The sequence below is a fragment of the Mustela nigripes genome, chromosome 12 (assembly GCF_022355385.1).
Source record: "Mustela nigripes isolate SB6536 chromosome 12, MUSNIG.SB6536, whole genome shotgun sequence".
NCBI lineage: Eukaryota > Metazoa > Chordata > Mammalia > Carnivora > Mustelidae > Mustela > Mustela nigripes.
This window is the reverse complement of record NC_081568.1, coordinates 143068873-143093889: the sequence shown is the minus strand read 5'-3', so window position 1 is coordinate 143093889 and position 25017 is coordinate 143068873. Positions and strand designations below refer to the sequence as shown.

Sequence of the window (25017 nt, the reverse complement as noted above, 5' to 3'; positions counted from 1 at the left end):
GAGAATGGATGCGTCAAAGAAACCTTGTCTCTAAAAAAGTCTTATCAAACATCCAACTGTAATTAGTACCTTCTTTATTTCGTCCCAGTTCTTAAAATGTTGGTTTTCCCGGGGGGCATGTTTTCACGGTGTTCAGTGTCAGATCCTGTTGTGTTCTAGAAGTGCTTCCCATCAAATCATGGCCAAGACTTGGTTTTAAACATGGAGGAGGACAAAAGGGATGAGAGGGGGTGAAATAGCATCATTTAAGAGATTTTGCTAAATTTTTTTTAATTGGCGTGGATTCTTTGAATTAAATTTTCCACAGATGGCAATGATAGGTTAGTTGGAAACCACGAGAAAGTGCCGAGTTGTGTTCACTGAAAGCCTCAGGTCCACAGGCTGTACGTGGAAATACCTGTTAACAATATTTTCAGAGCCATAGTCAGCATACTTGCTGCTAGGAAGACGTTGCCCTTCAGCCTTTGGGGCATGTTAATTGTGGATTTATTTCACTCTCTTGACATCCTCTTTTCACTTACAAAGTTTAAGAGACATTTTTTTTCTCCTGGGTGAAAATAACTGTAATTCTAGGCCAGGGAGGGAGTCTTGTTCCCCCTGGGTGCAAAGAGGAGTCTGTCAGGGAATTGTGGTGATCATACCAATTTATTGCCCCTTCTGCTGTGCCTTTTAGAAGTGAGATGCTTCTCACTGATAAGAACTTGGATAACTATCATTTGAGTCTGATGTCAGGTAATAGGACAGGATACCAGTCAGGAGAGTAAATACCAGCTCTCTTGGGGTCAGCAAACTAACTCTTTGCTACATTTGGTGGGAAAGGTTAGTGTTTTGCTTCTACGTGGAGACTCACTGCTCTCCCAAACTGATTTCAGGCTTGGCCAGGGAAGAGTGACCCTGCATATGGACGGAAGGCCACTACGACGGCCCTCGGGCCGAAGTCCCAGCCACAGCCTTCTGGAGCAGTCAGCTGATGAGCTTCTCTCCTATGACAGGTAGGGCCCTTGGGATCATTTCATCTCAACCCTGAACCAACATGAGGGGCTGCTCTCAGATTCTCGAGTGCATGCAGACTGTGTATTTTATTTTAAGGTGTTTGAAGTGAAGGCGATCCTTTTTTTCCTTCATCCTTTAGGCTCTTGTCTAATATAAAGTCTTCTGCTGCCCACAGTGGTTTTACTGGTATAATGTCTTGTCTTACATATTCTGGGTGTGAGATGTCAACATCCATAGTCAGGAAGAGGATCCTGGCTCCTCTTCCCATGCCGGTGACTTGTTCACAGGCTTCCCAGCTGAAAACCCCTGTCACCAGGGCCAACCCACAGTGGGAATGTTCATTTCTGGTCCCGAGGTGGCTTCCTTTGTACCCTCTCTGACTATTACCCTTTCTACTCTCCCCACCAGGGCACTCTCCCGGACTTTTGTCACCCAAATAAAAAGAGCACGTAATGTTTCATGAGCGAGTATCATGTGCCACACCTCAAGGTTATGAATTTTTACAGATGTTACCATATTTACTCTCCCCAACAACCACATTGGCATCCTATTAGCGTCTTATGGATGGAAACTGAGGCAAAGAAGTAACTGGCTCAAAGTCATGCTATTTATAATTGGCACAAAAAAAAAAAAAAAAAAAAAAGTGAATCCCAGTGTGTTGAGTCTGCGTAAGAAGTGTGGTCTCTGCATTGTCCCTTTCGCTGCCCACTGCCTTCCCCTGACCATCCCTTCACACTTGTAAACCCGAAGTCGCCAAATCTTAGTAAATTCGCCCTTATTACGGCAAGGACCCAAACTCCTCTCCTCCTACCCCTGGTTCACCCTGACACTTCTGTCCTACATTAATGCTTACACTGACATGAATTGTTTTAGGACCCACCTCAGCAAAAACAATGCCCTTACTTTTTCCAATGCCTGGCTGAGTGCCACGCCCGCGACCTTGCCCTCTTTACTGGTCACACTGAAAGCCATTGTTGCTTGAGGCAGTTGGCCTTTCTAATGGACAGGGTTGCTGCTGTCCATGCTCTGTGAAGACTGTGAATTTCCATTGAATATGAGGACCTTATTTAATTTCACAATGTGGTTTATATGAAAATGTGCCATCCACGGAATATAGTCTCGCTTTTATGATTTAGAAAACAATGAAGCAAGATCTCTGCTAGGCCCAGGATCTGGGGTGGGGAGAAAGGAACTGGCATCAGAGTCTCCCAGGTCTTCAGAGTACATTTCCTGATTTAACAAATACCTTCACATCTGTGACTTCCTATTACTCTCCCAGAGGTCCTACAAGGTGGAACACACAAGTTTACTATTCACAGATTTTGTTGAAAATAATGCAGCCTCAGCGAGGTTAAGAGACTCATCCAAGGTAGTAGAGTCTGGAACTCAGGACATCCAAGTACAGGATCTTCAACTACAGTGACCACAGGACAGGGCGGAAATGTGGGTTCATAAGCATGTTGTCCTCTCCTGCCAGAAAGGTGAATTCTAAAAAGGACCATCAGCAAACTCCCAAAAAGGCCAGTGGTTAGAACGCAGAACAAACGAGGCCAAGGTCAAAAGCTCAAACCCCATCAGTGCTGGCTGTCTTCCTAGCGCTGTTTCTTGGCAAGTTGCTTTTATCTAACTCCGAATCCCTCCTGCTTCAACCAGGTGTCCCGCAGATGTGTGCTCTCGGCCACAGGAGGGGACTGGGTGAGAGTGTGGGAATGAGCAGGCTTCAATCCATCACCAGAGCTGGGAAAACAACCCGCAGTGAATGCTCCACTAATGGTGCATGAGACAGATCACCTGCGTACATGGAAGACAGTGTGTCCGTCCGGCCCCCCCCCCCCCCCCCCCCCCCCCCCCGCCCCCACGGAGAAGTGCTACATTGGATGAAAACTTAAGATAGAGAAACAAGGGGCACCTGGGTGGCTCAGTCAGTTAAGCATCTGCCTTTGGTTCAGGTCATGATCCTGGGGTCCTGGGATGGAGTCCCACCCACATCAGGCTCCCTGTTCAGCGGGGAGTCTGCTTCTCCCTTGGCTTCTGCCCCCTATTTGTGCTTGCTCTCTCTAGTGGTCTCTTTCAAGTAAATAAAGTCTTTAAAAAAAAAAAAAGTAAGATGGAGAAACAAAAGCAGATAAGAGAGAAAGACGAGATGCTTGTAAAAAAGATTTGCTCTTTTTAGATAGATGAATCAATTAATTGAACAAATACTTGTTGGGAAGGGCCATTGGCATGCCAGGCACAGGTGCTGGAGATGAAGCAGTAACACATGCAAAAGTTGTTCCTTGTGGCATATGTTCTAGTGGAAGACAGAAGATAAACAGGAACAACATAGTCTCTCAGGCGGCAGAAAGTGAGAAGGGGAAAACATTGAGGCAGGCCCGGGGGTTAGGAAGTCTTGGGGAAAAGGGTGGAGTAAATAAGGTGATCAGAAAAGGCTTCATGGTGAGAGTGACATTTGCAGAGAGACTTCAAGTGGTGAGGAGCAAAGCACTCAGCTATCTGGGGAAGGAATCATCCCAGGCCATGGAAGAGCACATGCCAGGCACAGTCACATAACCCTGAAGACCGGGGGTGGGGGATGATTTGAGAGGTGTGGTCAAGAGAGCACAAATGGCGTAGGGCTGCGAAGGCCCATAGGTTGGACTTTGGCATCTGCTGGGCGAAGATGAAAGAATCTGAGCTAGGCCTTGATTTAAAACAAAAAAACAAAAAAAACACTTTGGCTGCTGTGTTGAGCATAGACTATAGGGGTCCAAGAGCAAAGCCGCGGGACTAGTTGGAAGACTGGTACAATAGCCTGGTGGCTCAGCCAGCATGAGGGCCTCAGAGGTGGAAGAGTTTGGAGAAGGCCAATGTGCTTTGAAGGGGGTTAGGGTGGGCAGCAGCATCTGCCGCTGGGGTGGGTGGGGGCTGCAGTGAGAGTCAAGGATGACTCCTTTAAGTTTCGACCTGTGAGCAGCTCCAGGATGGCAATGCCATTTACCAAGATGGAGATTATAAGAAAGCATCCTTGGGGAAAGAGGTCCAGAATTGGTGCTCTGAATGTGTTAAGTTTGACACGCCTGTTAGATCCAAGAAGAGCTACCTAAACCTGTTCGATGTATTAGTTGAGAGACCCAGGAGAGAGGTCTGGGCTGAAGAGGTTACTTGGGAAACTCTGTCTTGAGTCCTGACACTTCTAGGACACTCTCCATTAGTATAATGGGAATTACTCTAATCAAAAAGTTTAGCAAGAACTCACCTGCTTCACAGACCAGGATACCCTTGTGTATATGCGCTACTGTAATGGTCCCATGCTGAGAGGTATCCTGTAAGCCCTCTCCCCTTGAGGTTTATGCGGTATGACATCTTCCTTGCCCATTTCAGAGGGATTAAATGCCTCCCTCCCTCTCCTACCTTACCATATCCCCAGGAGGCCACCAGTGTGGTTGCCAGCAGAGAATAGCTCAGTTGATGAGAAAAGCCTTCACTCTGGAATAAAAACATCTCTGAGACAGCTTGGCTCCAGGGAACCTCAGAAGAGTAGGGGACACTGATACGGGAGGGTGAGCAGGCAGGACGTTGCAAGGCTCCACCTTCCTCTGGAAGTGGGAACACCCAGGGAACACCCACTCTGAGAGGAGGACAATGAATTGTCTAAACCTGGGGCGGGGGAGGCAGAGGGAGAGGCAGGCAATCTCTCTCAGGCTTTATACTGCTGCAAACGGCAGATGCTTAATTAAAGCATTTGCAATTAGTTTGGCTTGTTCTGTGATTCTTTTCTGCAAACAAATAAGATGGGAGAATATATTCGCCTTTGGCAGTCTAGTTCTAAAAAACTTCTCCTGTGATCACGCTTTTGTCCTGTTCAGAAAAGAGCTGAACCGCTATGCACACATAGTGAAATATCTGCCTTACCTCCTTGTTCAAAACAGTATTTTGCCTTCTATTTCCTCTGGGAGTGCAATTACCCATTTGCTTTTAAAGCATGCGTATTTATTTTGAATTTAATACAAGTTCTTAATTTGGGTGGCTTATTTTTATTCAATGAAGATAACAGTCTTGTAATTCTTGCTATCCTTCTGATTCAACATACTAAGAAATGTTATCCGCCTACTCAAGATGCAAATGCTATATTTTTTTAATGATGGGAAAAAGCATTCACTAGACTTGAAAAGAACTCGAGGGCTATGTGTTTGTGTATTTGTGTCACTGTGTGTGTAAATACAGAGTTGCACTTATTGCCACTTGATAAGAACCACTCACTCGAAGCCACTGTAGAGGGGGGAGACAACCGGTCCACTCTTAGTGGAGAAATGGAAATTCTGTGGGCCCGTTTCTTTCATCCATCTATTCAACATTTACTTGGGTTTCTACTCCAGTTCTTAGGAATTTTTAACCTATTGAAATGTAGATGTTTTATCCAATAAGTATATTCTGCAGATGGCTCCTGAGACAATGATTCTTGGATGGCTGCTGGAATTTGCATATGTGCTTCATATGCATTCTTGAAGACTGTGGCCCATCTCTACAGGGCGATGGCTTGCAACACACAACACTTCAGGAAGACTGTCACCACACAAAAACCACACACACAGGAGCTAGAGCACTTGCTTTCTATCAAGCTGAAAAAAGACCTAACACAGAAATGAGGTTTTAAACCTGATACTCCATTCTTCTCTGCTTTCGAATTGGTTTGCAAAGTGCCTCATTCAAGAATATCGTAAAACCACATAGTACAGAGTGGGGGTTACTCAAGAGTCAAATAAAAGTCACCATATAAGCAAGCATGGGTAAACCAAATTCAAATAGTGCAATTACCTTTTAACAGATAGTTTAAGTTAATAGGTGGAGACACCGTTCTGCCACAGTATTTAAGGTTAGGTTAATAATTAACTTTGGGGCCTGGAGTAGTTTAATCAAAGCTTACTATAAATCATAAAACTCCATGCAGACTAAACAGGGTGTTAAAAAAACACACACGAAATGCTTGCAGTCTTGACCTGTCGTAGCCATTTGGATAAGGTGCAAAAATACGATATTTTCATTCAGAATTGAGCCCAGGCATCTTTACTCCGCGTGAAAAAGCCTAAAGGATGCATGTGTCTGGAACCAGCAGTCTTTCCCCTGCCATCAGAGTGGATTTGACGCCTGAGATGTATGTCTGAAGGAAGACTGACAATTACCAGGATTAGAGAAAGACAAGGCAAAGACACTCGACCTTCCTACCCCGGAAAGACTTAAAAACCAGCGCTGGGGGGCATTACATAGCTTTCTTGAGACCTGCTGGCAAAACGCTGCAACTGGGTTAAACATCTTTTCAGATTTGAGTCAGAGAAAGTTGTGCATACAAGCATAAGCGTCTGAGTGTTTGTGTGTGTGCCTTTGCCTGCGTTTTAAACCTTTCATGGATCACAGTCAATAAGTAGCAACTTGATTTCCATCTGGTGTAAGCAGAGAGTGATCCCAAGGTGGCCATGACTGGCCACCGCATTTTCAAAGCAGCCACCTTGCTCCCAAGGACCGACTTCAACGGCCACTGGGGCTGCCCTCTGGATGCAGGCTAGAGGCCGCTGCTGGAAGTTCTTTCCTTGGCTGTGAAGACAGCAGTTCCTCCCCCGCTCCAGGGACACCTGGCTCCCTGTTCCGTTCCTCCCTGGAAACCCGCTGCCTGGAAAAATGCGCGTGGCACCGGGGGTGGGGGTGGGAGGCTGGGGATGTTGCACTTGGAATTGGTACCTAGTCCCGGCCTGTGTCCACCCGCACCCGTGCGCCAGCCGCTGTCCAGTGGCCGCACCAGCATCCCGATTCCTGCCCCTGAACTTCCCTTCCTGCCGCCTCGCCACTGCTTTCTCAACTGGACCAGCAAATGCGGCGCGGAGACCCCAACCCAGCTGACTGCTGGATGGGGAAGCCACTGGCTGTGGACCAGACCTAACTCCACGCATCCTGGGCGGCGCACCCTTTTCCCTCCGGGTTCGGTTTCCCGTGGGCTGCACAGGCAGAGCCCCAGTACTGTCGTGCCCGCCGCCCCTGACTTTCAGAGAAACTTTCCAGAAGCGCTGGGTCGAGTGACCCCGTGCTGGAAGAGGCGGCTCTGGGCGGAGGGGTGGCGAGGCGGCGAGGGAACGGGAAAGACGGCGGAATCCTGTTTCCTTTCCCGAAACGCGCAAGCAAGTTCGGGGCTGCTCCCTGGCTCCCCCTGTACGGCTCGGGTCGCAGAAGGAGGGAGCGGACCTCAGGATCCTTTTTTGCAGCATATACGACAGTGGGGAGCTGAGAAAAAAAGCAGAGAATCTGGAGCAGAGACACTTGCCACCCCAGCGGGGTCCTACAGGCAGGGTGGGCACAGTCGGGCTAGCTCCCCAGCGCCCCACTACCCTCCAGACAGCTCTCTAGGACCCAGCTAGTCGTTCGGACATCCAGACCCCGAGGCCCGGACAGAGCTCTCATCCGGCTAGCAAGCACTGGGTCATCTTTTGCAAGTCTTTTCCACCCTTCCCCCTCCAGGACAACTCCTTTTAGAGGGACCTCGTAGATTTCGGGGGAGAGCGCAGCAAGGCGGGTTCTGTGCTGGAGGGGGACGCAGCCGCTACAGATGCTGTCCTCGCCGGCCAGAAGGGAGGGACGGCAGCGGGGGTTAGAGGACCCAGGGCGGGGGACGCCGCGCCACACCGGGAGGAGACCATTCCTGGGCACTCGTTCGAGCAAACAAAGCCCGGAACCCCTGGTGCCAGTGGCCGCGAAAGCCGGGATGTCACCAAGCGGCAGGGCGCACGGGTACCAGGGCCATTACAAGTTTCCCGCACTCCACAGAGCCCAGCCCGGACCCGGAGCGGACAACAAAAGATTCTCTTCGCTTTCCCACCGTCTCTGTGGAACCCCTTCTCCCACCACAGAACCCAAACCTGGTGCTGGGCGAAAACAGCGCTCTTCTAACCAACGTCCTCCAGCCCTCGAGGGCAGAACCCTTTCTCCAGCTCGTGCACCAGGACCCGGCGCTTCTGAGGATCCCACCCTCTCGGGGCCCTCTGCTCCCTGCTGGCCCGAAAGTGAGGACGAGCCCCGGGTCCTGCACTCACATTCCCCAGCCAAGCAGCACCGCGCGGTCGCGGTCCCGGGCGGCGCCGGGCGTGTGCGCAGCGCGGGTGGGGAAGCTCGCAACGCGAAACCCCGCGGTCTCCCGGGCACAGGGCGGAGAGGAGCGGCGGGCTGGGCTCACCACTGTCCCCAAGGGCCGGACAGCGCTCGGGAGGCAGACACCAGACAAAATAAAACACAGCTACCACAAAGCCCGCAGCGAGTGCCGGCCGCGGCCCCGGGACCCGATACCTGGAGCCGAGCCGCCGGGGAGGTGGGGCGCGCCGGGGCGCCCCTGCCGTACCTTTTCGGTGCATCGACGTGCAGGCGGCCGGGGCTCGGAACGGGCTGGTACAGCGTGTATCCCATTTAGTAATCCATTATCGAGGAGATCTCTCCGGGCCGCAAGCTGCGCTCTCTCCTTTGCAAGCCTTTGTCATTCCTACATGTGTGCTTGTCTCTTTGGGGTAACAGTCGCGGCGACTACTTTCTGGGAAGCAAACGCGCCGTGATCATCTCCAATGACAGGCACAGAAGGGGAGAGGAAAAAAGAAAGAAAGAAAGAAAAAAAAAACCCAACAAGGAAGGAGTAAATGTTCAAGAAACTCTTCTCCAAATCCAAATTCCACTTGGATTCCACTCCGGTGAGTCCCTTCGGTGGTGTCTGCGCGGATTAACAAGTCATTTCAGGGTGGGGGGCGGGGTGGGGGCTGGGGCTGGGGGCGCGCTGCGAACCCGCTCTGCGACCGCGAGCGCCGCTGCCGCGGGCGTGGCGATGCTGGCCGCTGCCGCCGCTCCTAAGCGGGCATCGCGGGCGGTGGGCCCCGCGGAGAAGCGCCGCTGCTGCGTCCCGAGCGTCTGGGCAGCCGAGTGCGCGGGGAGGGGAGTTGGCTGCAGCCTCACCGGGTGCCGCTCGCTACTCCTCTGTCACCGGAGAGGCCGCGGCTCCCGGGCGGAGCCAAGTCCCGGACTGGATTGCGCAGAGCGGACTCTCCTCCTGCAACCCCGCCTCCTTTGGCTGGCGTCTCCTCCGACCCAGAGGAGGGCTGTGGTGTTTGTGTGTGAATGTGAGCGAGCGTGGCGGAGAGAGGGAGAGCCTACGCAGTGTGGCTGCAGGTGGAGCCTTGCATCGACTGGCCCGCGAGGCTCCTTCCGCCGCGACTCCCGGCCGACGCCGCGCTCTGGGTGGAGGTCCCGGTGGGGTTGGCTCCGGCTGGAGCGCGGTCCCAGCTCCCCCCACCCCCGCATCTGCTCTAGCCCGGGGGGGGGGGGGGGCGAGGGGGTGTGGAAATCCCGGATAGCATCGCTGAGCCCTGCCAAATGAGAAAAATAAATAAAAATAGACGTAGTGCAGGAGCGAGTTACAAGAAAGGATCTGTTCATCGATTTTCTTAAATGGAAAAGTTTTAAAGGAGGAGGTTAAGTGAACGATGGGCCTTTCTAATTCTGATTACTGTATCAAGAGGTAGATCCCAGAAGTGATGGACGCTCGATGCACCCTGAGGAACTGGATAAAAGCCAGTGCGTGCGGTTAAAAACACACTTCGAGGAGATGAACACGGTTACTAGTTAACGCACAAAGAACATGTTAGTAAAGCATTTCAAGCAAGCGAGGAGACTGTGGTACAAAGAACGGGGTTAACAACAGCCGTAATCTGTTGTCAGACTTGGGACCTGTGCGGACCGTCCTCAGAAATAAGTAAACTTCAGCAGTAGAACGCAGACAGTCCCAGGGAGGATCCAGCAGCTTCGCGGGAGAAGTACATCGCAACTTCTTACACCGCGCTATTGTTACGGCCGCACGGAGCGGGGCAGGCACAGCCGTTCTCCGCCGCGCGAACTTGCCGTCGCCCAAACGCCCTGCAGTTCCGGGCTGGTGTCGCTGCGTCCGGCAGCACCGCGTCCCCCCTGCCCCGCCCCGCTCCGCTCCCCCGTGGGCTTCGCAGAAGGTGCGGGCCGGAGCCACAGCCTTTACAGAAAGTAACGCTGGGCGGCCGAGCAGTTCTCGAAGCCGTGTTTTACCAGTCGTGGGGGCGGCCGGCCGAGAGAAGCATGGGGAGGAGGACCAGGGTCTCGGGTGCCCTTAGGCCGAGGGTCTGCAAAGTGGATGCATTAGAAACTGTACCTGTTCCCTAATTGGGGCCGGGGCCCACGTTCTCTTTTCTGCGAGGGAACCCAAGTTACGTACAGACATCTGCTCGCGAGGAATCACGAAGAATAAATGCACATGCGACGACACCCTGGATCTACTATATATATATATATATATATATAGTACATATATATATACACATACATATATATATACACACATACATATATTCCACAAACCACCTGGAAAGGGTGTCCAGAACGGGGAGAGCAGTCTCTCTGCTGTTCTCCAGAGCTGCCAGCAGGGGCCGCTATCCCCACCTTTCCCGAGTTAAAACCACAGATTCTGGGTGGCGGGGGGGCGCGGCCCTGGGTGCGCGCGCAGTGCCCGCAGCACGCGAGCGGGCTCCGGGAGCGTGCACCGGGCTTGGGGGGCTGGCGGGCTCGGCTGCGCGTTCCGGTGGTTCGGGTGGGGGCCGGTTGGCCCCGCGAGGTCTTTCTGGGATCCGGACCGGGTTGGGGGAATTGCCCTCGCGACCCGGGCTGGTTTGATCCTCAGCTGCGCTATTTAACGCCCCGATTTCGGCTGGTGACGGCCGGGCCATTGCGAACCGGGTTCTGGAGCCAGTCCCTGCGCCCCCGGCGCGCTTCCTCAGTCCCAAGGTCGAGACCAAGAGACTTCGGGGGAGAAAGGGGAAAGGGGTTCTCGCCCAGCACCTCCACCCCGCCGGGATCATTGAGGCCCCCTCTTCGCTCTCTGTCGCCGCTTTACATGCTAATTGTGTCTGGGAAAAGTTCTTTAATTGGCAGAATTAGGCAGAGCAAACGAATTGTTTCACAGGCTGAACCAAATTAATTCCGGGTTTAGCTTCTTTCCTTGGAGAAACAAACAATTAAGCTGTCTTGTTTGCTTTATGGATATATTGGAAATGCCCCACATCGAGTTTCAGGATTTGTTTTTAAAGGGAAATTATTTCCATTATTAATACTTGCGTGTTTAATTTGCAGTAACGCTGAGCCAGGTAGGGAGAGATTAAATTTACCTGATTTTAAATTATGGAATACAAGAGGAAAAGAATTTGGGTTCACTTTTCACACGGCTAAAAAATACCACCCAGAATCTTCCTGGCAATTGCCAGATCCCAAAGTTTCACCATCCAGTGAGGCGCCCATCTGTCCTGACAAGGGGAGATTACATTTCCACCTGCCAGCCACCAGAGAGATGCTCTGGGAGCTGGAAGAAAAGCCAGCTATTGTGTCTCTCCCAAAGCCCTCAGGGGAGCACCTGTAGGGAGGCTACCCAGTGAAACCTCATGATGTCATTTCCCCTTGTCTGCACCTCAGACTGGCTACCAGAGCCTGCCTTAACTTTTCAGTAAAACCTCTGCCTTTCCAAAGCCTTTGAAGTCTGCAGTCTACCCTGTCCCTTTAGGGAAAGAAAGCCAGTGGGGGTTAAAGAGTCCCAGAGTGTAAGAACTGGAAGGAAATTTAGACTGCTTGTAGGTAAATGGCATGAAATGTAGTGAAGCAGGCTCCACTTGGTCTCTGAAGGGGGGCTGTGCTTACATAACTTAATAGCTGGTGACCTTGGGCAAGTCACTTAACCTCTCAGAAGCCCCAGTGACCTCCTCTCTCAAGGGGGATTCATGTCCTCACTTCCCAGGGAGCGTGTGGATTGAATGAGAGGCTGAGTATAAACCGTGAGTCTGAGTCTTGGGCCTGGTGCACCCCACTCTGTCAAGGTTAAGTGGTGTGGCTGTCATCCCGTCCTCCACGTTGGTCCCACCAGCACGTTTTCCAGCAGTCAGATGGAGGTGCAGGGGAAGGACGAGGCTTGTTTTTTGTGCTGGGAGCTACCCCTCACAACTCTTCCACAGATGTTCCTGTGATGACACCACCTGCTTTTCCCTCCACCCCCCACATCACATGAGCAAAGTGTGGAGGAGCATTAAAAAGGTAGACTCATATGGATCCTTTTAAAGACCCCATCTTGTTGTTCCATCAGGAACTCTGCTTTAAGACAAAAAGGCAGAGTGGACTGGGGAGAAGAGGGGTCTGCTAGGCCTACCATTCACCTTCTTGTGGGTATGAGTTCCTTAGGGAGCCTTGGGGAGTACTATGTGTACATTCACACAGGTATCAGTCGTAATCAAAAAAACCTCTGGATCTGAAGTACTTTCTCCAAAATTCTCATCAATTCCTTGCCTTAAATCAGTGATTTTAAAATCCATTTGATGTCAGAGTTACTGGTGAACTTTTATGTGGTTTTGTTTTGTTTTGGTTTGGTTTTTTGACAGAGATCACAAGTAGGCTGAGAGGCAGGCAGGGGGTGGGGTGGGGGGAGTAGGCCCCCCCACTGAACAGCGAGCCCAATGTGGAGCTCCATCCCAGGACCCTGACCTGAGCTGAAGGCAGAGGCTTAACCCGCTGAGCCACCCAGGCATCCCTCTGGTGAACTTTTAAGTGCCGCAGGTCCCCAGGCTTGAGAGATTCTGAAGTTACCAGGCTGGGGGCAGGACCTGGACATGGTTATTCTTCTCTAAGCTCCCTTGGTGATACCAGTGTGTGGCCAGAGATGAGAACCACCATCACAATGAATCCTGGCTGTGTCCTAGAGCACTCCTGGGGCTTTCCTTTTCCCTCTTGGCCATTTATTGCAGTGTTGGGAAGTGAGGTCATTGGCTTCTCAGATCCTTTCTCCTCTCCTCTCTAAAGCTCCTAGAACTTTGGAGTCTGTGTTCTACAAATACATTGATGCTGTTTATCATCCACAGACCTCATTTTGTGCCATTTTCCAAAGACTTAGCACTGGGTGAAATGTCCCCCAGGGGTCCCACCACCTGTCACCACTCATGGAAGTGTTAGTGTCCACCTGACTGCTGACCCTCTGTTTTTCCCAGGTTCTTGCCTCCCTCATCTACACTGTGCTTTTTTCCCTTGCTTACTTCTGCCCCCCACTCCAGGGCTTCATGCTGGGCCTTATTATCTAAAAAGGCTCTATTCCTTAAATCACTAATTCAGACATCCCACTCTCCAGACCCAGCTTCCTCTCATCACTTGTATTCCCTCTGCATGCACTCTGATTTAATGAAAGCCTGCAAGCTGTGGGTCCTTCCACTCTCTGTCCATCCGTCTGTCCATCCCTCCATCCCTCTAGCCAGCCAGCAGCTGTTTGGCCATCCATTGTTCATCCCTTCATCCATCTATCTCTCCATCCCTCTAGCCAGCCAGTCAGCTCTTCTTCTGTCCATGCAGCCAGTCATCTCTCCATCCTTCCTTCTTTCATTTGCTTCTCCATCCAGCAGAGCTTCATGATAACAATGTCTCGTGAGCAAGCACTTCAACTTCCTTGAAAACCAGACTGTTGGTCACTCCCATCTGACTGGAAACTAATTCTGAATGATATAGCTATTGGCCCACTTTGCCTTCACACTGGCCCCCGAAGCCTGATAGAACACAATTTCAGTTACCAACCTCAGTTGGTTGAATACTGCCTCCTTGTCATCCTCCCTTTCTCTCGTTAGGCTCTCACTATCTCCCCTTGGCCAAATCTTTTCACCTTGGTGCCTCCTACTTCCCTGAAAACCCAGATTCTGTCACGTGGGAAATTTTTGCCCCTGCACTCATTCTTTCCTATATATCTCCTTGTCCAGGGGAGGTCGTGCCTCTCTTCCAACCTAAGGCCAGGCCCTCCACCTGTTTGATCCTTTACACTTTCTTAGAAATTCTTTGCTCTCTCTCCACCTCCACTGTATCTCCCCATTGGCAGGTAACCAAGCTTGAGTCTCTTCTTCTAGTCCCTGGGTCCTACATTCCTTTCAGGCTTCCCTTTCTCTCCTTTCAAAAGCCAGATCTTACCAAGGATTAGTGGCAAGCACCCCTGCTGTTCCCTCCTATCCTCTTTACTCCTTCCCATCTGGATTCTCTGCCCAGCACTCCAGTGGCCAGGCTTTTGCCAAGGTCCTCAACAGCATCCGTGTCCGTAAATCCAGTGGACACTTAAGAGTTTTCCTGTTATTTGTATCCTGAGCAGCAACGAACAGGACCTCTTCTTCTTCTGTGAAATGCTCTTTGCCCTTGACTTCTACAACACATTGCTCTCTCCTAGTTGTCTTCTTGTTTCTCCCTTTCGTTTCTTGAATTTGCTTTTCTTTTGAGGAAATAGGTACAGAAATTTTCAGAGAAAAATCGAACCTCCCAATTTTCATTACACAGAATTAGCAGCTGTTAATATTTTGTCATATTTGTTTCCTGTCTTTATTTCAAGACACAAAACATGGCATCTAAAGCTTCACTTCCGGGGCGCCTGGGTGGCTCAGTGGGTTGAGCCTCTGCCTTCAGCTCGGGTCATGATCTCGGGGTCCTGGGATCCAGCCCTGTGTTGGGCTCTCTGCTCAGTGGGGAGCCTGCTTCCCTCTCTCTCTCCCTCTGCCTGCCCCTCTGCCTACTTGTGATCTCTCTCTGTCAAATAAATAAATAAATCTTTAAAAGTAAATAAATAAATAAAGCTTTACTTCTGTGTGGTCCACACTGCTCCCATCCCCCTTCACCTCTCCTGAGTCTTTTCTGCACCTCAATTCCTATTCTTTTACATATACCATAGGTACCCAGAATCAACATACAGCAATGTTTTTGGTAATTTTTCCTCCAAAGTTAGTGTAAGTAAGATCCCATTTACTCTTGGCCTCAAATTCATTCTCCAGATTGTAGCTAAAATGATCTTTGAAAGAGGACTATCTGATCACATCACTCCCCTGCTTAAAATACTTTAGCATCCTGAGGCCTTCATAGGGTCTTCAAGGCTGCACATGGTTTAGTTATCATTTACCTCTCTGATCTCTTCTTTCTGCCATGCTGCCATCAGTTTTGTTTCCTTGAAATGTTGCTGGTGTGAATGTTCCAGGCTCCTTTCTAAACACAGACCTGCCCTTGTGCTTCTGCCTGGAATACTTTACCTGGTTAACCCCTACTTATCCTTCAAGAAGGACTTCCCTGATGTTGCGGAAGACATACCCTTCCATCATGTGTTCACAGTCCCCTGCCAGATGAGTCCATGTATCACAGCTAGAATTAACTGTCAGTGCAAATATTTGTTTGGATGCTTCTCCTTCTTGTTAGGGAAGAAGCTCCTTGGGTCCTGGGACTCCATCTCTTTTGTGTCTCCTGTATCTCCAGCATCTAGAAGAGAGTAAGGCATTGGCACAGAAAAGAGTGATGAATCAATGAAAGCAGTGAGTTCTTTTTCAAGGATTTGGTAGGAAAAATAATAGATTTTTGGATGGCATAGGATCCTTTAAAAAGGGAAAGAGAAAAGAGCAACAACGCTAGAAAGTTGTTTTGAGTTTCCAGTTCTCAAGATGCATGAAAAGTAGGCTTTCTCCCAACTTTGAACTTCTAATGGGTAGCATCTGATTCCTTGTTGGAATGAGGGAAAAGGGATTTGCAGATGTAAGTGATGGGTAAATAACCACAATTGCAAAATGAGGTGCTTGAAAATCTGCTGCCTTGGGGATAGAAAAGGACTCGGAAAGAACTGTGGAAGGAGATAAAGTGCAGTTTGAATGCACTGGGAACAGGGTCAGAGCATCTCGGAGCGCCACTCTCCCAGCAAGCTGGAGCTCCCTAACAGTGATTTACTGTCTGCCCTCCATGAATAGCTTCACGGGTGACACCCTCTCGGGCTAACAATCCCTCCACTGTACCACCCAGAAGCTGGGGCCCCACTCACTTCTGATACCAAATGACCGTTTGGAAAATAAAGAGAATGGAAGATTCGAAATAAGGTAATGAATGAACAATAAATGTTAAGTAAACCAGAACTCCCATTTCTCCCCCCCTCCCCTGCCCAGCGAAAGGTCTTTACATTTAACAGGAGTCTTTGGTTATGGAGGACAGAGCGAAGGCTGACTCTGGCCTTGTGGTCTGCTGTTACAATATAACTGCTCTTAACTGCCCTTCTCACTAACATTTAGACTTAAAAGTATCGACTTGGATATAGGTTTGTTTAAAAAGGCAGTGACCAAAATGTAATTCATACTTTTCATAACCAGATAAACCAGATGATTAAACACCACTTTGGAATTTGCTGTTTGGCCAAAAGAATGATGAAAAGCAAAATAGAACGTTTTGGAGGAGAGCCGTTTTCAAGCCCTTTGCTCCCAGGTAGTGGAAGGCCTGGCTGGAAGAGGGAATTGTTCTGCCTCATGCTTAACTATAAAATTAGGCTTCAACTGTCTCTAAATCTACATCGTAGATAATGTGAGAAAACACTGATAACAACCGAAAGACTTTTTCCAGACTGTTTAGGATGAATGTGTATTTAAGAGTAATTTTATAACCAGAGAAATGGAGACAATGAGGGTGTTTTGTTTGCTTTAACTTTAAAACAAGACAGCTGTTTTAAACATCTAAACTTTGTCTGGATAATTGTGGACAGTGAAAGTACCTAAAAAAACGATCCGATCTGCTCAGATCTTAAGTTGGTTTTTTAATGAAGTTTAAAAAATGACGTCATTACATACAAAGTTATCCCCTGAAGACTCACCTATACGTGTGATTGTTTCCTAGTGTCTTAACCTGAAACTGGATTTCGTACCTGGGCAGGTCTCTAGTTAATAGTCCCATAAAACACTGATGCCACTTAACGAGGTAGATTTAAGAATGTTTTCAGAGATAACTTGTGGGTAGAAATGAGCGCGAACATTACATTTTGCAATAAGTAACGTATTCTTTGGTACTTCCTGAAAGTTTCAGATGATTCACTAGTTTTTCATTCTCAATTTGTACTTGACTGAAATTTAAGACACGTGAAACAATTGATGTCAGTAAGTGAAGTCTTCAATATGTTTTTTCATAACCAGGTACTTATTAATATAAATGAGAGTGTCACATTTTTACATCTGAAGACCTACACACCTGTTTTCTTTAGAAATCCTGTGTCAGGAACTGTTAGTAAGACTCTTATAAAGATACACATTCATTTCCTCATAGCCCCTTTCTTTTCCATGCTTCAAAGCAATGGAGACATTTCCTTTCTTCAATTATAGCCTTTTAAATCCTTTTCTTGTTTAAGAAAACTTTTGGAAGTCCCTAAGGCTTTGCCTCTTCCTCACCACTATTGTGCCCTCTTCTTCCCTACCCTCCAAACACTATTGCAAGCAGACATTTTTCAATTTATTATGGTCCAATGTTGACATTGCCCCACTGGATTCCTTGCCTCAGGGACAAGCTTTAATCAATACATTACTTTTTCCAGTTGCTTTTGGAGGGGGTATGTGTGGGAGAAAATGTTTAGCTATTTTTCCTACAAAACACAGCAGAGAAGCTGTCGTAAGAATGAAGTGTGGTGGTGTTCATTCACTCAGATGGAGCGAGAATCAGTCTTGTGCTCTTCACTCCCTATCGGTGCGCTATTGGGCGACAGTAACCGACATGATGGTCCTTGACTTATCAATATCGTGTCTCTTGGTCACAATGCAACATCCTCCTTCCAGCTGCTCAGGCCCGACCACTCAGAGTCATGCTCGACTCCTCTCATTCTCCCATTGGTTACATCAGCTTCTTCAACCAATCCTGTTGGTTCTACCTTCAAAAATATATCCAGAATCTGACCTCTTCTCTTTTCAACGATCACCACATGGGTCCAAGCCACCGTCCTTCTCATCTGGTGCCTTTCAGGAGCCTCCTAACTGTGCTCCCTGCTTCTGGACTTGCTGTATTGTAAACCCTCCACTCTAGTCCCCAAAGAGCAGCCAGAATATTCCTTGAACTCTTCTAATGAATTCCTGTCACTCCTCTCCTCAGAACTCTCCAGTGGTTTCTTTCCCTTCTCCTTCAGAGCAAAAGCCAGAGCTGGTGTCCTGTGGCTTCCCTCCCCAGCCTCCCCTCTTCTTTTACCCTCACAGTTGCCACACTGGCTGGCCTCCAGCCTCCTGCATATGGTGCCTCTGGCTCTTCTTTTTCTTCCTCCCAAAACACCATTTCCTCAGCTATCCCTAGGGTGCCTCCCAGTCTTGGGCAAATGCCAGTGCTCCTTGACCACCATATAGGAAATTAGCACCCCTCAAGGTGGGGTACTTCCTCCTCTTCCCCTTTCCCTGCCTGGTTTTCCTCCTAGCCCTTACTGCCGGATGACCCTGTATGTCCTTAGTTGTTCACTTGTTTAGTGTCTGTCTCCTGCCACTCAGACGGAAGCGTCCTCAGGGCAGGAACCAACTTTCACCAGCCACCATATCCCCAACTCTTAGGACAGCAACTGACACACCCCAGAAACCCAGTAAATATTTGTTGAGTGAATGAGTAAAGCACCACACCATGCCTTACCAACATTTAATGTCAGTCACACAAGGGTCATAGCGTACATGCATTGTGTGCCCCATCACAGGGCAGAGCAAGGAGCTCTCTTGTCAAGAAATGCCCGTCGATGGCGTTCTCCTTGACAAGCTGTCTGCCTGCTGTGACTACAGGCAGCACAAGGTGTGTTGTTGTTTTTCACAGTTTACTTTGAGGCAGTTTGTGCTGTTTGGTGGTAAGAGAAGGAACAGGGATGCTGAGCTGGGAGGTTCTGAAGGAGAAACCCTTGCTTGTGGACGAGGAAGATTTTTGTTGCTACTGGGCAGTGACTCACGTGATCACATGAGTCTCTTGGTAGAGACCAAGAGGAAAAGGAGAGCTAACCTCCCTTTTAGCTTGGCCTGCATTGGTAGTGCATCACAGATGGGCTGTCTTAAACAGCACATGGTTCCTTTCTCACCATTCTGGAGTCAAGAAGTCCCAGATCAAGGTTCTGACAGATTCCGTTTCTGGTGCGCATTCTTCCTGGCATGAATGTTGCTGCCTTTTCTCCCTCTCCCTGTGTCCTCCCTGTGTCCTCCCACCCATGTGAGACAGTGAACTTTCTTCTGTCTCACTGTTGAAGGACACTAATTCCCTTGGATAAGGGCCCCACGCCTATGACCTTACTCAACATTAATTACTTCCTTACTTCAAATACAGCTCCGCTGGGAATTAGGCTTCAACACAGGACCACAGGAAGAACACATGCAGTCAGTCCCCAACAACCTTCCTTCCAAGCTTAGCTGAATCCTGGGACATCCTCTGCCCACTGCCCCCCAGCAGGCTTTGATATCACTGAGTGGCCTGTACGCCATTTGCTGTGGGTCTCACATTCAAGAACATTCTCCACTAATCTCTTTTAAACTTTTCTTCATACCATATTCATGCACGCACCCATACCATATACAAGAAATATGTGTAACATATGTATGTATGTAAAATATGTAGAATATATATAACCCATAAACCTCCATGTTTTTATTTTATAAATTAAATATTTGTACAGTGCTTATGAGCCCATTTTAGCACTCCTTATCTTTTAGTATGGTGGGACAGCTAGCCTCTCATTACAGGCACTGCCTTCTGGACTTGGGGTGCTGTGTCCATCCTGTGCCATCCCTGTTACTCTTGGTTATTGTCCAGACATTGGCTCTCTCGTCCAGCGATCCTTCCCTGTGTCTGCCTGTCCATACAGCTGCATGCTGCTTCTCCCCCAGCTGGGTCTCCAGCTCCTTCCAGACCTCTCCCTTCATTGTCCTTTCTCTTTGACACTTCTGCAGAATGAAGAGTTCCCCGCCATATCCTCAACGTCACTACTGACTAATCTTTCCAGCTCTGGTTCTCCCTTAATATGGCATACGATAGGATTCCGGGCTCTTTGTGGCCATTCCTGGGTGATGAGGACTTCATCAGTTGTCAGGGAAGAGCCAAAAACATGTAGGGCTCATGGTGAGGTGGGGTGTGCAAATAAGGACTGAGGCCTGGGTTCTATAAAATAAGGGCCTCTGCTAAGATACAGGGGGGAATGGGGAGGCAGCCCGTGTGCTCATAGCACAGGTGGGGCTCTGGACACCCCTCAGATGTACCCCATGATCTTTTTGCTGAAACCTAGCACAGTGCTTCTTACAAAAAACCCCAGTGAGTCCACATTAGCAAGCGCGCTCTCAGATCTTACTGGCGGGTAGGAACTGCGCCGGCCGGGAGCGGACTTTTCATGGCGACTGTGAGAGAGGATCCATGATGGAGCCTCAAATTTCCTTGGAATCAAGGTGAAGTACGGGGATCTGGACACTTTCCTCATCAGACTGGCCACCAAGACATTTCCCAGGTTTCTTTGACAGTGAATTTGGGACGAAAGCTCTATTTTTGAAAATACACAAGGAAAAAAATAGTAGTAAGAATGAAAGAGAAGTAGATCTGAAAACATGGGAAGTTTTTTCAAAAGGACAAAAGTGGGGCATTATGAAAGCAGCTGTCTGTAGGGCCGAAGGCTGCTTAGGACACTAAACACTGGTCATGCTGGAGATTTTTCTAGAGCTTTCTGGGTATTAACCATTTTGTTTTCCAATGATTCAAATAGTGAGTGTTTTTATTGTCCATATTCAACATACAAGGCAAACAAATATGGCCAAGGACGCCTGGGTGGCTCAGTCAGTTGAGCATCTGCTTTTGGCTTGGGTCATGATTTCAGGGTCCTGGGATTAAGTCCTACATCAGGCTCTCTGCTCAGTGAGGAGCCTGCTTCTCCCTCTCCCTCTCCCACTGCTTGTGCTTTCTCTCTCTCTCTTTCTGTCAATTACCTTTAAAAATATATATATTTTAAAAAAGAAAAAGAAAAAGATAGAAAATATGGCCAAAGCAGTGTGGTTATAAGGTGAGTAAGGTAGAACTCAAGCCCAGGTCTCCGGCACCCAGCCACTGGCTGCACTGAGCAGTTGGGCAGAGGAAGCGTGCATGCTACGTGCATTTGTTTCCCTGTTCTAGCCCTTTAGAGAAACACATGGAAGTCCACAGCTTCCTTGAGGCATGTGGTGTTTAAGGCTGCTGCTGACTTGACAAAATAGCGTCTGGTTCAAAATGTGTGTAGCATTATGGTGAATCTTCCTTTAGCCCGACTTCAGAAAATGCTTTAAATGTAAACGTGTGCTCATTCAACCAAAAACCCAATTTGAAGAAAATCTTAATTATAAAAGAGATAAAGCAGGGGTTGATAATTTAATTTATAGAAAAGACAATTTGCTGGTGAGAAGAAGTGTCAATGTTGAAGTGATCTCTTGATTCTGGGTTAATGTTTAACCTACTAAACTATCACCTATAAGCTATATCTGCTGCATGAGGAAACGAGTCCCCGAGCCCCATGGTTTCCAGGTATATGGTCCTGTCCTTGTGGAGAGCGCTGGGTCTGGCTGTGTAGACCAGCTCATTTCCTCTTGACCTGGATCCAGAGACAGGGAGACAGATACGTGTTTTCTCATCTTGGAACTTAGGCTCCCTACAGAAAGAGTCAGCTCCCAGGGTGCCTGGGTGTCTCAGTCTGTTAAATGCCTGACTCTTGATTTTGGCTCAGGTCATGATCTCAGGGGGGTGAGATGGAATTCCACATCTGACTCCATGCTGGGCGTGGAGCCTGCTTGGGATTCTCTCTCCGTCTCCCAACTCCCCGCAAAATCAACTCCCTGCACTGGGACAACTGACCATCCATTTGGAAGATAGTAAAGTCAGCTCCTACCTCACATCATTTTTGAAAGTAAATTCCAGATGGATTAAAGACCTAAAAGGAGAAGGAAAAAAATGTAAGAGAGAAACGAGTATGTAAGAATATATACTTAAGTTCTTGGCACAGAAATGGCCTTCTTATAATACTAAAAGCAAAGCTGTCTAAGAAAAAAATCAGAAATTTTGACTCTTTCCAAAATAAAAACTTTCATAAGGCAAAATGTACCATAAATAAAATAAAAAGGCAGTTGGCAGATGGGGAGACAATATTTGCAACCTAACTAACAGACAAAGGATTTGCATGTGTATGAAGGAGTCCTACAGATTGAAGAAGACCAAGATAAACAATTGGATAGGAAAAAATATGGTCAAAACACATGGAGAGGCAGTATTTAGGAGGGAGTACTTAGGACTTGGCAATAAATATCCCAGAAAATGCTCAAGTTCACATCGAATAGGGAAATACAAATTTAAATAATAAGATAACATTTTGGGTACTCATGGGGTTGGCAGAGAATATTCAAGTTTGATCATTTCAAATGTCATCCAGGGGGGTTCAAGCAGCCTCATAAATTACTAGTGAGAACGTAAATGGGCCAGCCACCTTGGAGGCCAATTTGCCAGGATCTATTAACATTGATAATGTGCATGTTCTGTGATCTGGCAATTCCGCTTCTGAGTATCTGCCCGAGAGAAACATTCATCTTTGTGCACAGAGATAGGTGTAAAGATTTTTATTGCAGAATTGTGTGTATGGGGGAAAAAAGATCAGAAATGACTTAAATGTTTATCAATATGGTGGTAGTTATTTAAAGTAGCTGTTAGCTGTTAGGGGACACCTGGCTCGCTCCATGGGAAGAGCATGTGTCTATTGATCTCAGGGTTGTGAGTTCAAGTTCCATGGTGGGCATAGTGATTACTTGAGAAAAATAATAAAGTAGTTAATAGGATCTGATAGTCTTTTTTAGAATATTATGCAGCAGCTAAATCATCACCGTCGTCATAAAACAAGTTGAAGAGGTCTGCATTCAGGAAGATTTTGAAAAGTGCGCAGAATAAGCCTCATACAATCTGTAGGTTATTATTTTTATTTTTTCTTTAAAAAAAGAAAGTCTAGATATATTTCCATACCTGAGGCTTGGTCATGGTGTCTTTTTTTTTTTTTTTTTTTTTTTTTTTTTTAAGATTGTATTGATTTATTTGAGAGAGAGAGGGAGAGAGCATTGTGTGTACAAGCAGGGGAGAGGTAGAGGAAGAGGGAGAAGCAGGCTCCCCGCTGAGCAGGGAGCCTGATGCAGGGTTCGATCCCAGGACCCCAAGATCATGACCTGAGCCGAAGGCAGAGGTTTTAACCCACTGAGCCACCCAGGCACCCCCTCATAGAGTCCTAATTGGAGAAGTAGCATCTGGGTGGGGGAAGGAGAGGAAGGACTGTTGTCATGGACTGGTTGTGTGTGTCCCTCAGAGTTTTTATGTTGAAGTGCTAGCCCTCCAGAATGACTCTATTTGGAGTAAGGAAGTAATTAGATGAGGGCATGAGGATGAGGTCCCCCTGATGAGATTAGCGCTCCCATAGGAAGCGACTCCAGAGAACCTTCTCTCTCTCTCTTTCTCTCACTGCTACCATGTGAGGACATAGTGAGAAGGCAGCCATCTGCAGACCAGGAAGATAGTCCTCACCAGAAACAAACCCTACAGGAACTTTACCTTGCACTTCCAGCCCCTGGAGCTATGAGAAGATAAATGCCTGTTGTTGGAGCCACCCAGTCTGGGGTCTTTTGTGATGGTAGCCTGAGCTTTAGCCTTATCTGACAAGTTAGCTCTTTTAAATTTATTCTGGGATGAGAATGTGTTTACCTATGGCCTGTGTGATGAAAACATTAACTTTTTAAAGTCAATTTAATCTTCCCTCTTCCTGTGAAACTGGCCTTCTCTACATTTCCTTACTTTTCCCTGAGCAGTATTAATTCCAGCAGAACTTTCCACGAGGACCTCCTTTCAGGTCAGGGGGCCCACCCATGAACCTCTGAGGAGACACCATTAAATGCACTTGAGGTCACTTCACTAGAGCAAGGCAGTGTGAATTGGTAAGGGGAAGTAGTGTGGTGAAGGGAAATCACTTTCTATTAGTGTTAGAGGACAAGGCTCAAGTGAAAAAGTCACTTACTATCATCTTTGACTACATAACGTACACTCAGTGTTTTAAGTGCATTACCCTAATGACTTGATGGCCAACATTAATTTCTTCCTCAGTGTGGGGCAGGCATTCCATAAACATTTTTGTTTGTTTGTTTTTAAGGATTTATTTATTTGAGAGAGAGTGCACATGCATGCAAGGGGGCAGGTGGGCAGGGGGGTAGAGAGAGAGAACCTCAAGCAGACTCCACACTGAGCATGGGGCCTGATGAGGGGCTCAATCTCACGACACTGAGATCACAATCTGGGCCAAAATAAAGAGTCTCACACTTAACCAACGGAGCCACCCAGGAGCCCCCCACCAAACATTTTATATACAACCTCTGACTTAATTGTACAAAACCCTCATGAGGAAGTTGAAATAGTCATTCTTAAATCATAGAGTTTTCTCACTAGATCTTATTTATTCTTAAACAGTGTTGTACCAAGATCACAGGACAATGAAAGAGGAAACAGCTTTCCTCTTCCCCTCCACTGTAAACACAAACAGTTTCCATTTTCAGTGTTCCTTCCTAGGCTACATCTCCATGCTTTGATGCGTCTCTGTTGTCATTAAAGGCTTAGGTAAATTTGTACATACCTTACTTCACTTAGCATCCTGGTTATGTGCGCTTTGCAGTTGTCATTTTAATGGCTGCCCAATGTTTCATTCAGTTGCTGCTTTATAATTCAGTTACCTGTTCCCCGCTTGTTGATGTTTATCCGTTTCCAACTTGTTTTCATAGATGATGCTGAATAGACATTCTCACACGTGTGAACGTCTAAGTTTGGGTTCGTTCGCTAGTATTTTCCTAGCTCACCATCCACACCCTTGCTCTAGGAACAGCAGGCACCCCGAGTTCCTCTGGTCTCAGTCTGAACGGTTTGATAGGACCTCTGTCCCATCATCAGATCCGAGGGCTGAGATGTAATCCAGCATCGTGTCCGTCCCTCTCGCTGTCTCTTTCTTTCTTTCTCCCACACACACATATATGCATGCATAGAGGAATGGAATCCACAAAAGGCAAGCAGAGCCCCAAGGAAACAGTGACTGTAAGTTCTGGTTACAGTATTTGAGTCCCTAGAGCCAGCCGAACCTGATGCCACTTACCCTTGAAATCAGGGCCGCCATATTCGGTTGAGCAATTTGTTACC

The 25017-nt window shown here is 48.0% G+C and overlaps 1 protein-coding gene and 1 long non-coding RNA gene across 5 annotated transcripts in view; one reads left to right on the top strand and one right to left on the bottom strand.

The window, feature by feature from the left end:
- The window catches only part of SEMA6A (semaphorin 6A), a 128566-nt gene extending 119382 nt beyond the window's left edge, over positions 1-9184 (bottom strand). For 2 of the 4 annotated variants that reach the window (XM_059416083.1, XM_059416087.1), the window contains exon 1: positions 8351-9181. The gene's annotated coding sequence lies outside the window, so the exon portion shown is untranslated. Of the gene's footprint in view, positions 1-8350 lie in introns of all 4 variants that reach the window. The other 2 variants (XM_059416086.1, XM_059416084.1) reach the window with 2 other exon arrangements.
- The window catches only part of LOC132027382 (uncharacterized), a 142822-nt gene continuing 126407 nt past the window's right edge, over positions 8603-25017 (top strand). The window contains exon 1 of the long non-coding RNA XR_009407141.1: positions 8603-8690. This is a non-coding gene — a long non-coding RNA (uncharacterized LOC132027382). The remainder of the gene's footprint in view (positions 8691-25017) is intronic.